Here is a 16,379-nt window from a genome sequence, read left to right on the forward strand (position 1 = left end):
GCGGCGCAGTGGCCCTTTAAATCGCAGAGACCCGGCGCGCGCGCGCCCTAGGGAGCGGGGCCGCGCGCGCCGGGACAGAACAGACGGAGAGCGAGTCAGGTAGGGGAGCCGGGGTGCGCATCGCGAGCGGGCGCTACCCGCATCGCGAATCGCATCCCGGCTGGCAGCGGAATCGCAGCGCCCCGGGTCAGAGGACGTGACCGGAGCGCTGCCGCGGGGAGAGTGAAGCGAGCGCTCCGGGGAGGAGCGGGGACCCGGAGCGCTCGGCGTAACAGTACCCCCCCCCTTGGGTCTCCCCCTCTTCTTAGAGCCTGAGAACCTGAGGAGCAGACTTTTGTCTAGGATGTTGTCCTCAGGTTCCCAGGATCTCTCTTCAGGACCACAACCCTCCCAGTCCACAAAAAAAAATTTTTTCCTCTGACCTTTTTGGCAGCTAAAATTTCTTTGACCGAGAAGATGTCCGAGGAGCCGGAAACAGGAGTGGGAGGAACAGATTTGGGAGAAAAACGGTTGAGGATGAGTGGTTTGAGAAGAGAGACGTGAAAGGCATTAGGGATACGAAGAGAGGGAGGAAGAAGAAGTTTATAAGAGACAGGATTAATTTGACACAAAATTTTGAAAGGACCAAGATAGCGTGGTCCCAACTTGTAGCTAGGGACACGGAAGCGGACATATTTAGCGGAGAGCCATACCTTGTCTCCAGGGGAAAAAACGGGGGGAGCTCTTCTTTTCTTATCCGCGAACTTCTTCATGCGTGATGAAGCCTGTAAGAGAGATTTTTGGGTCTCTCTCCATATGATGGAAAGGTCACGAGAAATTTCATCCACAGCGGGCAGACCAGAGGGCAAGGGAGTAGGGAGGGGGGGAAGAGGGTGACGGCCGTACACCACGAAAAATGGGGATTTGGAGGAAGACTCAGAGACCCTGAAGTTATACGAGAATTCGGCCCATGGGAGGAGATCTGCCCAGTCATCCTGGCGGGAGGAAACAAAATGTCGCAAATAATCACCCAAGATCTGGTTAATCCTTTCTACTTGTCCATTGGACTGGGGATGATATGCAGAAGAAAAATTTAATTTAATCTTGAGTTGTTTACAGAGAGCCCTCCAGAATTTAGACACGAATTGGACGCCTCTATCCGAGACAATCTGCGTAGGCAACCCGTGAAGACGAAAAATGTGTACAAAAAATTGTTTAGCCAACTGAGGCGCAGAAGGAAGACCAGGAAGAGGGATGAAATGTGCCATTTTGGAGAATCGATCAACGACCACCCAAATAACAGTGTTGCCACGGGAAGGGGGTAAATCAGTAATAAAATCCATACCAATCAGAGACCAAGGCTGTTCGGGGACAGGCAGAGGATGAAGAAAACCAGCGGGCTTCTGGCGAGGAGTCTTATCCCGGGCACAGATAGTGCAGGCTCGCACAAAGTCCACAACATCCGTCTCCAGAGTCGGCCACCAATAGAAGCGGGAGATGAGTTGCACAGATTTCTTGATACCCGCATGACCTGCGAGATGGGAGGAGTGACCCCATTTGAGGATTCCGAGGCGTTGGCGAGGAGAAACAAAGGTCTTTCCTGGAGGAGTCTGCCTGATGGAGGCAGGAGAAGTGGAGATCAGGCAGTCAGGTGGAATGATGTGTTGCGGAGAGAGTTCAACTTCTGAGGCATCCGAGGAACGAGAGAGAGCATCGGCCCTAATGTTCTTATCGGCAGGACGAAAGTGAATCTCAAAATTAAATCGGGCAAAGAACAGAGACCACCGGGCCTGGCGAGGATTCAGCCGTTGGGCAGACTGGAGGTAGGAGAGGTTCTTGTGGTCGGTGTAGATAATAACAGGAGAACTTGATCCCTCCAGCAGATGCCTCCATTCCTCAAGTGCTAATTTAATGGCTAGAAGCTCTCGATCCCCGATGGAGTAGTTCCTCTCCGCTGGAGAGAAGGTCCTAGAGAAAAAACCACAAGTGACAGCATGCCCGGAAGAATTTTTTTGTAGAAGAACAGCTCCAGCTCCCACTGAGGAGGCATCAACCTCCAATAGGAAGGGTTTGGAAGGGTCAGGTCTGGAGAGGACGGGAGCCGAAGAAAAGGCAGACTTGAGTCGTTTAAAGGCGTCTTCTGCTTGAGGAGGCCAGGACTTGGGATCAGCATTTTTTTTGGTTAAAGCCACGATAGGAGCCACAATGGTAGAAAAATGTGGAATAAATTGCCTGTAATAATTGGCGAACCCCAAAAAGCGTTGGATAGCACGGAGTCCGGAGGGGCGTGGCCAATCTAAGACGGCAGAGAGTTTGTCTGGATCCATCTGTAGTCCCTGGCCAGAGACCAAATATCCTAGAAAAGGAAGAGATTGGCATTCAAACAGACATTTCTCAATTTTGGCATAGAGTTGGTTGTCACGAAGTCTCTGAAGAACCATACGGACATGCTGGCGGTGTTCTTCTAGATTGGCAGAAAAAATTAGGATATCGTCCAGATATACAACAACACAGGAGTATAACAGATCACGAAAAATTTCATTGACAAAGTCTTGGAAGACGGCAGGGGCGTTGCACAGTCCAAAGGGCATGACCAGATACTCAAAGTGTCCATCTCTGGTGTTAAATGCCGTTTTCCACTCGTCCCCCTCTCTGATGCGGATGAGGTTATAGGCGCCTCTTAAGTCCAATTTAGTGAAGATGTGGGCACCTTGGAGGCGATCAAAGAGTTCAGAGATGAGGGGTAAGGGGTAGCGGTTCTTAACCGTGATTTTATTAAGACCGCGGTAGTCAATGCAAGGACGTAGGGAACCATCTTTTTTGGACACAAAGAAAAATCCGGCTCCGGCAGGAGAGGAGGATTTACGGATAAAGCCCTTTTTTAGATTCTCCTGGACGTATTCGGACATGGCAAGAGTCTCTGGGGCAGAGAGAGGATAAATTCTGCCCCGGGGTGGAGTAGTGCCCGGGAGGAGGTCGATAGGGCAATCATAAGGCCTGTGAGGAGGTAGAGTCTCAGCTTGTTTTTTGCAGAAAACATCCGCGAAGTCCATATAGGCCTTAGGGAGACCGGTTACTGGAGGAACCACAGAGTTACGGCAAGGGTTACTGGGAACCGGTTTTAGACAGTTCTTGGAACAAGAGGACCCCCAACTCTTGATCTCCCCAGTGGACCAATCCAGGGTAGGGGAATGAAGTTGAAGCCAGGGAAGTCCAAGGAGAATTTCCGAGGTGCAATTGGGGAGGACCAAAAGTTCAATCCTCTCATGATGAGATCCGATGCTCATAAGAAGGGGCTCCGTGCGGAAACGTATGGTACAGTCCAATCTTTCATTATTTACACAATTGATGTAGAGGGGTCTGGCGAGACTGGTCACCGGGATGTTGAACCTGTTGACGAGAGAGGCCAAAATAAAATTTCCTGCAGATCCAGAGTCCAAGAAGGCCACTGTAGAGAAGGAGAAGGCAGAGGCAGACATCCGCACAGGCACAGTAAGACGTGGAGAAGCAGAGTAGACATCAAGGACTGTCTCACCATTGTGCGGAGTCAGCGTACGTCTTTCCAGGCGGGGAGGACGGATAGGACAATCTCTCAGGAAGTGTTCGGTACTAGCACAGTACAGGCAGAGGTTCTCCATACGGCGTCGTGTCCTCTCTTGAGGTGTCAGGCGAGACCGGTCGACCTGCATAGCCTCCACGGCGGGAGGCACAGGAACAGATTGCAGGGGACCAGAGGAGAGAGGAGCCGAGGAGAAGAAACGCCTCGTGCGAACAGAGTCCATATCTTGGCGGAGTTCCTGACGCCTTTCGGAAAAACGCATGTCAATGCGAGTGGCTAGGTGAATAAGTTCATGTAGATTAGCAGGAATTTCTCGTGCGGCCAGAACATCTTTAATGTTGCTGGATAGGCCTTTTTTGAAGGTCGCGCAGAGGGCCTCATTATTCCAGGACAATTCTGAAGCAAGAGTACGGAATTGTACGGCATACTCGCCAACGGAAGAATTACCCTGGACCAGGTTCAACAGGGCAGTCTCAGCAGAAGAGGCTCGGGCAGGTTCCTCAAAGACACTTCGGATTTCCGAGAAGAAGGAGTGTACAGAGGCAGTGACGGGGTCATTGCGGTCCCAAAGCGGTGTGGCCCATGACAGGGCTTTTCCGGACAGAAGGCTGACTACGAAAGCCACCTTAGACCTTTCAGTGGGAAACAGGTCCGACATCATCTCCAGATGCAGGGAACATTGGGAAAGAAAGCCACGGCAAAACTTAGAGTCCCCATCAAATTTATCCGGCAAGGATAAGCGTATCCCAGGAGCGGCCACTCGCTGCGGAGGAGGTGCAGGAGCTGGCGGAGGAGATGACTGCTGAAGCTGTGGTAGTAACTGTTGTAGCATAACGGTCAGTTGAGACAGCTGTTGGCCTTGTTGCGCTATCTGTTGTGACTGCTGGGCGACCACCGTGGTGAGGTCAGCGACAACTGGCAGAGGAACTTCAGCGGGATCCATGGCCGGATCTACTGTCACGATGCCGGCTGGCAGGTAGTGGATCCTCTGTGCCAGAGAGGGATTGGCGTGGACCGTGCTAGTGGACCGGTTCTAAGCCACTACTGGTTTTCACCAGAGCCCGCCGCAAAGCGGGATGGTCTTGCTGCGGCGGTAGTGACCAGGTCGTATCCACTAGCAACGGCTCACCTCTCTGGCTGCTGAAGATAGGCGCGGTACAAGGGAGTAGGCAGAAGCAAGGTCGGACGTAGCAGAAGGTCGGGGCAGGCAGCAATGATCGTAGTCAGGGGCAACGGCAGAAGGTCTGGAAACACAGGCAAGGAACATACAAGGAACGCTTTCACTGGCACTAAGGCAACAAGATCCGGCAAGGGAGTGAAGGGGAAGTGAGGTGATATAGGGAAGTGCACAGGTGTAAACACTAATTGGAACCACTGCGCCAATCAGCGGCGCAGTGGCCCTTTAAATCGCAGAGACCCGGCGCGCGCGCGCCCTAGGGAGCGGGGCCGCGCGCGCCGGGACAGAACAGACGGAGAGCGAGTCAGGTAGGGGAGCCGGGGTGCGCATCGCGAGCGGGCGCTACCCGCATCGCGAATCGCATCCCGGCTGGCAGCGGAATCACAGCGCCCCGGGTCAGAGGACGTGACCGGAGCGCTGCCGCGGGGAGAGTGAAGCGAGCGCTCCGGGGAGGAGCGGGGACCCGGAGCGCTCGGCGTAACAGTGGTCATGACATAAGAGAAATCCAAAAAGAAAAAAATTTCCTCTGTAGTATACAGCCCCTAAAAAGTAGTGTAAGGATTAAGATTATTTAACCCCTTAAGGACACAGGGTTTTTCGGTTTTTGCACTTTCGTTTTTTCCTCCTCACCTTTTAAAAATCATAAACCTTTCAATTTTGCACCTAAAAATCCATATGATGGCTTATTTTTTGTGCCACCAATTCTACTTTGCAGTTACATCAGTCATTTTACCCAAAAATCTACAGTGAAACGGGAATAAAAATCATTGTGCGACGAAATTGAAGAAAAACGCCATTTTGTAATGTTGGGGGGCTTCCGTTTCTATGCAGTACATTTTTCAGTAAAAATGAAACCTGATCTTTATTCTGTAGGTCTATACGATTAAAATGATACCCTAGTTATATCTTTTTTCTTACTTCTGGGTTAGATTTTTTCGTACTTCTGGAAAAAATCCTAACTACATGCACGGAAATTTATACGTTTAAAATTGTCATCTTCTGACCCCTAAAACTTTTTTATTTTTCTGCGTATGGGGCGGTATGAGGGCTAATTTTTTGCGCTGTGATCTGACGTTTTTAGCGGTATCATTTTTGTATTGATCGGACTTTTTGGATCGCTTTTTATTTATTTTTTCATGATATAAAAAGCGACCAAAAATAAGTTATTTTGGACTTTGGAATTTTTTTGCGCGTACGCCATTGACCGTGGGGTTTAATTAATGATATATTTTTATAGTTCGGACATTTACGCAAACGGCGATACCACATGTGTTTATATTTATTTTTATTTACATGGTGTTTTTTTTAATGGTAAAAGGGGGGTGATTTGGACTTTTATTAAGGAAAGGGTTAAATCACATTTATTAACTTTTTTCTACAATTTTTTTTGCTGTGTTATAGCTCCCAGCACTGTTCACTGCAAAGCCATAGCTTTGCAGTGATCAGTGTTATCGGCGGTCAATTGTTCAAGCCTGCATCTCAGGCTTGGAGCAATCAATCGCCGAAGGGACACGCCGGTATGTATCGGTAAAATAGGTAAATAAGTTGCAAGTATAATACAAACCATTGAGTGCACAAACTATAATATATATATATATATATATATATATATATATATATATATATATGGAACACCACACAATTCATACAAAAGAAGACCATTAAAACCATTAAAATGATCCATGTATATAATCCCTGAAAAAGTTAATATATACTATAAAAAAAATGTTCAAAATTGATCACAGGGATATTGCCACAATTTATAGCTTTCCATATGACAGTGGATAAGTAAATGACTGGTGGGTGTTGACCACTGGGACCTGCAGATCACCAGAATGCAGTAGAAATGTCCACTCTAATGAAAGGAGCAGACCACACATGTGCAGCCTGTGGTCCATTTATCTTCTATGAACCAAAATTCTTCGCACCATCTTGGCTCATGGTGGCTGCTTAACAGGCGCACAGCACCTCACAGGTCCCTCCTGTCTCCTACTCTCACACTTTAGCCTACTGGCTTGTCTTATGATGGTTTTACTCAGTCGTTGTTATGCAGCTACTCATAGGTTCTCCACTTTTCTTCTGCCTAAAGACCACTGGAGCTTCTCATGGTGGCAGATCTGCTTGCTAACTGCAGTAGAAGCAGATCCCTTTTATATAATAAGTGGCTACATAGCAACTAGCTGGAAACCTCTCCTACTTTACACTTCCACTGGCCCCTGCACAACAGTGTTTTTGCACAACACTTTCCCCTTTTCCCTTGAAGGGGTACTCCACTGGCAACTCACTGATTTCACGCTGTGGGGGGCAAGCACGCCCCTTGTGATGTCATTGTCATGCCCCCTCAATACAAGTCATGGGGAGGGGGCGTGACTGCTGTCTTGCCACCTCCCATAGAGTTGCATTGACGGGGGCATGGGCGTGATGTCCCGGGGGGCGTGGTCGACCCCTGCAGCACAAAGGCAGCATTCGGAACATTTATTGCCGAACACTGGCAGTGGAGTACCCCTTTAACAACACAGGGGCTAAAAGTGCACAAACACATGGGTTACAACACAACATCACGGAAAATGACAACAATAAACTTTAAAAGGGAAACATATTTTCAGTAAGGAGTTAAAGGGGTTCTCCAGTGCTAACACATCTTATCCCTCCACCCCCGTGTGACTTCACGCTCCGCCCCTCAATGCACGCCCCCTCCCGTAGGCTTGCATTGAGGGGCGGAGCATGACGTCACACGGGGCGGAGGCGTGACGTCACATGCCGCCGGCCCGGTGGTCGCCCATAATCAGACCCGGAGCGAACACGCTCCGCGGACTGATTACATACGGGGTGCCGCGTGCATGATCACGGGCGTCCCCAGCGGCGGGACTCCCGCAATCAGGAATCTTATCCCCTTTCCTTTGGATAGGGGATAAGATGTGTAAGCACCGGAGAACCCCTTTAATATGAGATTACAAGATACAAGAGTGCACACGATTACTTCACAGCACATTGTCTGCTCCTTCATTAATTATTTGTAAAGAAAAAAATAACATTCTTTTATAACATTCTTTTATCCCATAAAAAGGAACCTAAACACCAAATAACAACTTATTTATTGCAGCTTTATGCATCCCCAAGTGACCATGTCAATCTGGGATTCATTGCTAAAACACTTTTCTTATTTTTTTTAATTGTTTCATTCTAAGAGCTATAACTTTTTTATTTTTTCATTGACTTTTTTGAAGGACAAGTTATTGTACATTTTAATGGCACCACTAATTAATGTATTAAACTTTATTAATTTCATGGGGGGAGGGGGGATGAAAAAGAAATGATTTTGCTGTTTTTTTTTTTGTTTAGTTTTTTTGCACTTTCCACTGTGTGATAAAAATACTAATATAATTGTATTTTGTAGGTGAGTACAATTACAGCACTTACAAGTTTACATCATTTTTTTATGTTTAAGTAATTTGACACCATAGAAATACTTTTTCTTAAGAAAACACACACAACTTTTTTTGCTTGTAGTTTTTATTGGTATAATTTCCGATCCCTTACAGTGAGGATATGCTGGGAGATGAAGTCGTGTGGCACAGGCAGGTGGGAGATGTGCAAGCTGGTGACAAGCTTCCCTGGCATGCTTGTCACCCGCCTGCACATCTCCCATCACCCTGCACCGCATGACTACAACTCCCAGCATGCCCTTACAGTGAGGCATGCTGGGAGTTTCAGTTGTGAGGCACGGGTGGGTGGGAGATGTGCTGCCTTCCATTAGCTGTTCTTATACTACAACTCCCATCATGGGAGTTGCAGTTTAGAAACAGGGTGCCTCCTGCTGTTGCTAAACTACAACTTCCATCAATTCCAGTCAGCCAAAGGCTATCTGGAAATGATGAGAGTTGTAGTTTAGCCACAGCTGGAGACTCTGTTTGTAAACATTGTTTTATGGGCTTTCTCCCCAGCGCCATTAATGTACTAACCTATTTTCCGTGTTTAATTTTTTCTTCTTGTTTCAGATCTGTCTCTGTGAGGAATCCAAGTACTCCTCACAATATTTGGACTCCTCTATTAATGACACCTAGATAACAATCAGACACCATTCCACATTTTATTATTATTAAATGTAGAAATAAGGTAATGCCAAAGAGTTCACTTACTTTTTTCTTTCAATTGCACCCACTGATTTTAACCTGTCAAACTTTACAATATTTTTATTTTTTATTGGTACACAAATGTATACATTGAAAGTTGAACACAAACTTTGTCAACAGCACTGTCTTACAACAAATCGTACATGAACCCTATAATATTTGCAAGACATAATTTAAAGCTGCACTAGATATGTAAGTCATAAAGGCAGTATAGCCAAACAGCTCCAGTTCCTTACTCTTTGTGCTTCTATATGGTGCTCCAGGAGCTCCGCATGCCTAACATATTATCTCTTTACATCATGCTTGTAGGCAAAAATTACCTGTTATATGACATTTGATGGAGTCAAGATGGAAAAAAATATTTTTGCCAGATTCCTACAAAACAAGAAGACCCTTAAAGGGGTACTCCACAATTAGTTCCCAACTCTGTGTGCGCACGGCGGGGGTCAACCATGCCCCCTTGTGACATCTCACTTCACCCCCTCAATGCAAGTCTATGGGAGGGGGTGTGCCGGCTGCCACGCCCCCTCCCCCAGACTTGCATTAACCCCTTAAGGACGCAGGACATAAATGTACGTCCTGGTGAGGTGGTACTTAATGCACCAGGACGTACATTTACGTCCTGTGCATAACCGCGGGCATCGGAGCGATGCCCGTGTCATGCGCGGCTGATCCCGGCTGCTGATCGCAGTCAGGGACCCGCCGGCAATGGCCGACGCCCGCGATCTCGCGGGCGTCCGCCATTAACCCCTCAGGTGCCGGGATCAATACAGATCCCGGCATCTGTGGCAGTGCGCTGCTGCGGGGATCCGATCATTCAGAACGCCGCACGGAGGTCCCCTCTCCTTCCTCCGTCCGGCTCCCGGCGTCTCCTGCCCTGGTCTGTGATCGAGCAGACCAGAGCATAAGATGACCGATCATACTGATCTGTTCTATGTCCTATACATAGAACAGATCAGTATTAGTTATCATGGTATTGCTATGAATAGTCCCCTATGGGGACTATTTAAGTGTAAAAAAAAAAAAAAAAAAATGTAAAAGTAAAAGTAAAAAAAAAAGTGAAAAATCCCCTCCCCCAATAAAAAAAGTAAAACGTCCGTTTTTTCCTATTTTACCCCCAAAAAGCGTAAAAATTTTTTTTATAGACATATTTGGTATCGCCGCGTGCGTAAATGTCCGAACTATTAAAATAAAATGTTAATGATCCCGTACGGTGAACGGCGTGAACGAAAAAAAAAAGTCCAAAATTCCTACTTTTTTAATACATTTTATTAAAAAAAAATTATAAAAAATGTATTAAAAGCTTTTTATATGCAAATGTGATATAAAAAAAAAGTACAGATCACGGCGCAAAAAATGAGCCCCCATACCGCCGCTTATACGGAAAAATAAAAAAGTTAGAGGTCATCAAAATAAAGGGATTATAAACGTACTAATTTGGTTAAAAAGTTTGTGATTTTTTTAAGAGCAACAATAATATAAAAGTATGTAATAATGGGTATCATTTTAATCGTATTGACCCTCAGAATAAAGAACACATGTCATTTTTACCATAAATTGTACGGCGTGAAAACTAAACCTTCCAAAATTAGCAAAATTGCGTTTTTCGTTTTAATTTCCCCCCAAAATTATTTTTTTTGGTTGCGCCATACATTTTATGATATAATGAGTTATGTCATTACAAAGGAAAACTGGTCGCACAAAAAACAAGCCCTCATACTAGTCTGTGGATGAAAATATAAAAGAGTTATGATTTTTAGAAGGCGAGGAGGAAAAAATGAAAACGTAAAAATTGAATTGTCTGAGTCCTTAAGGCCAAAATGGGCTGAGTCCTTAAGGGGTTAAGGGGGAATGGCATGACATCACGAGGGGGCATGTCCAACCCCTACAGCACGCACACAGCATTCAGAACTAAATGTTCCGAACGCTGGCCAGTGGATTACCCCTTTAATACCTATATTAGGTTAGAGGCATATGGAGATCCAGGAGAGCCCTGTGAAGGTCAATGGGTGCTCCTTTATGGCTCCACACACCTTGGGCATTTAAAAATATTTTCATATTTCTGCGCTGTATATGGCTGGGTTTGATACCCATATAATGAGGCCATATTTTCAAATTTTTTTTTTAAGTTGAAACCTATTTGAAATATCACATCCATTGTTACATAACCTATTACACTGCACTGCTTTCAACTTTTGCATTTGGTATTTTTACGAGTTCAAATAAACTGTGATTGGGCCCCATTTGTATGTTATTATAGAAACATACAGCATGTTATGGAGAGGAACAACATGGATGGGAATGGAAAAGTCAAAGTAATCACTGGTTGCAATACCAAACAGCATATTGCACACTGTATGAGTATGCTTTTATCTGTCGGCTTACATCCATAAATCAAACAAATCTGATGATGTTTCTACATTATGCCTATGTTATCTTTACTCTTCAGTGTTTATTTTTCTAAAGAAAAATATATACTTGTCTCTGTAACTGTCCTGACATCTTCCTTTCTGGTTTCAATTTAGATGGAGGAAGGTTCACGTTTTAAAACTGCAGGGAAAAGTGTAACGCTTGCAGCAAGATATGTAAGAAAACAAAATCTGTTGTTGTAGATAAAGAGATCTATTATACGTGGACAAAAAGCAAGTGCTTCATATTTCATCAAAGTATTTCAAAGAGAATCGCTTCTAGTGTCAAGCAATTAATCATGCTGTAAACCAGACTGTACACTCCTGCACCATGATACTACTTTCTGATAATTCATTAAAAACATTTAGAATAAAAATTCAAGAGACTTTCCCATGTTACAGATATATTACATATCCACAGGGTAAGCCATAAATGTCTGCTAGCTTACTTGAATATTTCCTTAAAGGGGTATTCAGGCCAAATGATTTTGAGTTTATGGTTTTTTAATTGGGTTAGTTTGTGTAGTTTATGTATAATAAACATATGACCTATATCTATAATAAAGAATGAATTCTACATGGTATTGATTCATGTTGGCTTTGTTTCATAATTTTTTATATAAACAGTAAAAAAATTTAAAGCTGATTTATTCAGAAAGTAGTATTGAAATACTAGGTTCAACAGAATTAGAACATGAACAAAAAAAAACGTGGTTTCAAATGGCAGGAAATACTCAACCCCAAATGCAGTTGTGCATATATGCTGGGGGAGCAGATCCTGCCCTTGTGGTCTGTTGCTCAGGCTAATCCCCAGCATAAAAATGCATACAATGGAGGATGCCTGCAGCAGACCACAAGTGCCACAATGGCCTCCTACACCCGATGAAAAGAGTGGATGGGTAACATATAGAATAATTCATAAATTTAGGTGCACTACTGTGGTAGATGTAAACAGTAACGTATGACTAACCCTCAAAATGATGTTAAAATTGAGACATTAGCCAGTATATCCTTATATGAAGGACAGACAAAGAATAAGTCAGCCAGCACTTTAGTTGATACCAAACTATTATATGGACCTGGCCTACAGGTGCACGCTACTAGGCTAGATATACAGCAACAGAAGAATGCAGCAGCACACTGCTAGCACAAAGATATAGGTGAAACATGAATATGCAGTTAAAACAGGGAGAGCTATACAGCTATGGTGTAATAGATGCAAATGTGAAACTATGAAATAGTGAGGCACTTAGCTCGCAAATTTGTCTCCGCCGGCGGTCAAATAGCTTGGACCGTCCCACCGCGATAAGGTAGCCTCCTTGGAACGGACCCTACACTGTGTATATGCCTCTGTGTGAACAGTTCAGTAAGCATGGCAGGATCTGGAACATCCAAGACACTTTATATACACACCTGATAGAGGTGGGTGGGGTGCAAGGCCAACATGGAGGTAGCCACTCCCCCGTATGTGCAATACAGACAAAGAATAAGTCAGCCAGCACTTTAGTTGATACCAAACTATTATATGGACCTGGCCTACAGGTGCACGCTGCTAGGCTAGATATACAGCAACAGAAGAATGCAGCAGCACACTGCCAGCACAAAGATATAGGTGAAACATGAATATGCAGTTAAAACATGGAGAGCTATACAGCTATGGTGTAATAGATGCAAATGTGAAACTATGAAATAGTGAGGCACTTAGCTCGCAAATTTGTCTCCGCCGGCGGTCAAATAGCTTGGACCGTCCCACCGCGATAAGGTAGCCTCCTTGGGACGGACCCTACACTGTGTATATGCCTCTGTGTGAACAGTTCAGTAAGCATGGCAGGATCTGGAACATCCAAGACACCTTATATACACACCTGATAGAGGTGGGTGGGGTGCAAGGCCAACATGGAGGTAGCCACTCCCCCGTATGTGCAATACAGACAAAGAATAAGTCAGCCAGCACTTTAGTTGATACCAAACTATTATATGGACCTGGCCTACCTTGCACCCCACCCACCTCTATCAGGTGTGTATATAAGGTGTCTTGGATGTTCCAGATCCTGCCATGCTTACTGAACTGTTCACACAGAGGCATATTCACAGTGTAGGGTCCGTCCCAAGGAGGCTACCTTATCGCGGTGGGACGGTCCAAGCTATTTGACCGCCGGCGGAGACAAATTTGCGAGCTAAGTGCCTCACTATTTCATAGTTTCACATTTGCATCTATTACACCATAGCTGTATAGCTCTCCATGTTTTAACTGCATATTCATGTTTCACCTATATCTTTGTGCTGGCAGTGTGCTGCTGCATTCTTCTGATGCTGTATATCTAGCCTAGTAGCGTGCACCTGTAGGCCAGGTCCATATAATAGTTTGGTATCAACTAAAGTGCTGGCTGACTTATTCTTTGTCTGTATTGCACATACGGGGGAGTGGCTACCTCCATGTTGGCCTTGCACCCCACCCACCTCTATCAGGTGTGTATATAAGGTGTCTTGGATGTTCCAGATCCTGCCATGCTTACTGAACTGTTAACACAGAGGCATATACACAGTGTAGGGTCCGTCCCAAGGAGGCTACCTTATCGCGGTGGGACGGTCCAAGCTATTTGATCGCCGGCGGAGACAAATTTGCGAGCTAAGTGCCTCACTATTTCATAGTTTCACATTTGCATCTATTACACCATAGCTGTATAGCTCTCCATGTTTTAACTGCATATTCATGTTTCACCTATATCTTTGTGCTGGCAGTGTGCTGCTGCATTCTTCTGTTGCTGTATATCTAGCCTAGTAGCGTGCACCTGTAGGCCAGGTCCATATAATAGTTTGGTACCAACTAAAGTGCTGGCTGACTTATTCTTTGTCTGTATTGCACATACGGGGGAGTGGCTACCTCCATGTTGGCCTTGCACCCCACCCACCTCTATCAGGTGTGTATATAAGGTGTCTTGGATGTTCCAGATCCTGCCATGCTTACTGAACTGTTCACACAGAGGCATATACACAGTGTAGGGTCCGTCCCAAGGAGGCTACCTTATCGCGGTGGGACGGTCCAAGCTATTTGACCGCCGGCGGAGACAAATTTGCGAGCTAAGTGCTTCACTATTTCATAGTTTCACATTTGCATCTATTACACCATAGCTGTATAGCTCTCCATGTTTTAACTGCATATTCATGTTTCACCTATATCTTTGTGCTGGCAGTGTGCTGCTGCATTCTTCTGTTGCTGTATATCTAGCCTAGTAGCGTGCACCTGTAGGCCAGGTCCATATAATAGTTTGGTATCAACTAAAGTGCTGGCTGACTTATTCTTTGTCTGTATTGCACATACGGGGGAGTGGCTACCTCCATGTTGGCCTTGCACCCCACCCACCTCTATCAGGTGTGTATATAAGGTGTCTTGGATGTTCCAGATCCTGCCATGCTTACTGAACTGTTCACACAGAGGCATATACACAGTGTAGGGTCCGTCCCAAAGAGGCTACCTTATCGCGGTGGGACGGTCCAAGCTATTTGACCGCCGGCGGAGACAAATTTGCAAGCTAAGTGCCTCACTATTTCATAGTTTCACATTTGCATCTATTACACCATAGCTGTATAGCTCTCCATGTTTTAACTGCATATTCATGTTTCACCTATATCTTTGTGCTAGCAGTGTGCTGCTGCATTCTTCTGTTGCTGTATATCTAGCCTAGTAGCGTGCACCTGTAGGCCAGGTCCATATAATAGTTTGGTATCAACTAAAGTGCTGGCTGACTTATTCTTTGTCTGTATTGCACATACGGGGGAGTGGCTACCTCCATGTTGGCCTTGCACCCCACCCACCTCTATCAGGTGTGTATATAAGGTGTCTTGGATGTTCCAGATCCTGCCATGCTTACTGAACTGTTCACACAGAGGCATATACACAGTGTAGGGTCCGTCCCAAGGAGGCTACCTTATCGCGGTGGGACGGTCCAAGCTATTTGACCGCCGGCGGAGACAAATTTGCGAGCTAAGTGCCTCACTATTTCATAGTTTCACATTTGCATCTATTACACCATAGCTGTATAGCTCTCCATGTTTTAACTGCATATTCATGTTTCACCTATATCTTTGTGCTGGCAGTGTGCTGCTGCATTCTTCTGTTGCTGTATATCTAGCCTAGCAGCGTGCACCTGTAGGCCAGGTCCATATAATAGTTTGGTATCAACTAAAGTGCTGGCTGACTTATTCTTTGTCTGTATTGCACATACGGGGGAGTGGCTACCTCCATGTTGGCCTTGCACCCCACCCACCTCTATCAGGTGTGTATATAAAGTGTCTTGGATGTTCCAGATCCTGCCATGCTTACTGAACTGTTCACACAGAGGGATATACACAGTGTAGGGTCCGTCCCAAGGAGGGACAGTCCAAGCTATTTGACCGCCGGCGGAGACAAATTTGCGAGCTAAGTGCCTCACTATTTCATAGTTTCACATTTGCATCTATTACACCATAGCTGTATAGCTCTCCATGTTTTAACTGCATATTCATGTTTCACCTATATCTTTGTGCTGGCAGTGTGCTGCTGCATTCTTCTGTTGCTTATATGAAGGACATACATATAAGGATATACTTGCTAGTGTCTCAATTTTAACATCATTTTGAGGGTTAGTCATAGGTTACTGTTTACATCTACCACAGTAGTGCACCTAAATTTATGTATTATTCAACAGAATTAGACTCGTATTAAACGGGCAGATAGTTGCCCAATATGAGTGCTGAGATACTATGCACAAGTCGTTCGGCACACTGTTATATGGTATCCTCAAACAGATCAATAGTTTGCAGTTAATGGCCGCATGAATTCTCACTAGATTGTTGTGTGGCCCTTCCCGTCCATCATTATTGGTAGCACATTCCCTGTTTACATCTAGATATGTGAAGCCAACTAATGGTGATATGTAGGCCTGTTCGATTCCAGCGATTAGCCAATGAGTGTTTCCTTGTTGGTCCACTGAATGCTGTGCCTATTATATGGGGCAATAATCATTTTATATTATAACTGCTCTGTCAAGTCAGATAACAATGGAATATTCTGTATACAGCACAGGAGCGTATCAGCGTTGCTGCATTGTTGCTATTTCCCGCCTACATCAGTTAAATTACAT

The 16,379-nt window shown here is 45.2% G+C and overlaps 1 long non-coding RNA gene across 1 annotated transcript in view; it reads left to right on the forward strand.

Annotated features, from left to right (window-relative positions):
- Positions 1-11,560, forward strand: part of LOC130357732 (uncharacterized) — a 33,687-nt gene extending 22,127 nt beyond the window's left edge. Inside the window, exon 3 of the long non-coding RNA XR_008889238.1 lies at positions 11,374-11,560. This is a non-coding gene — a long non-coding RNA (uncharacterized LOC130357732). The remainder of the gene's footprint in view (positions 1-11,373) is intronic.
- Positions 11,561-16,379: the final 4,819 nt, after the last annotated feature.

This window comes from Hyla sarda, chromosome 2 (genome assembly GCF_029499605.1).
Source record: "Hyla sarda isolate aHylSar1 chromosome 2, aHylSar1.hap1, whole genome shotgun sequence".
Classification (NCBI taxonomy): domain Eukaryota; kingdom Metazoa; phylum Chordata; class Amphibia; order Anura; family Hylidae; genus Hyla; species Hyla sarda.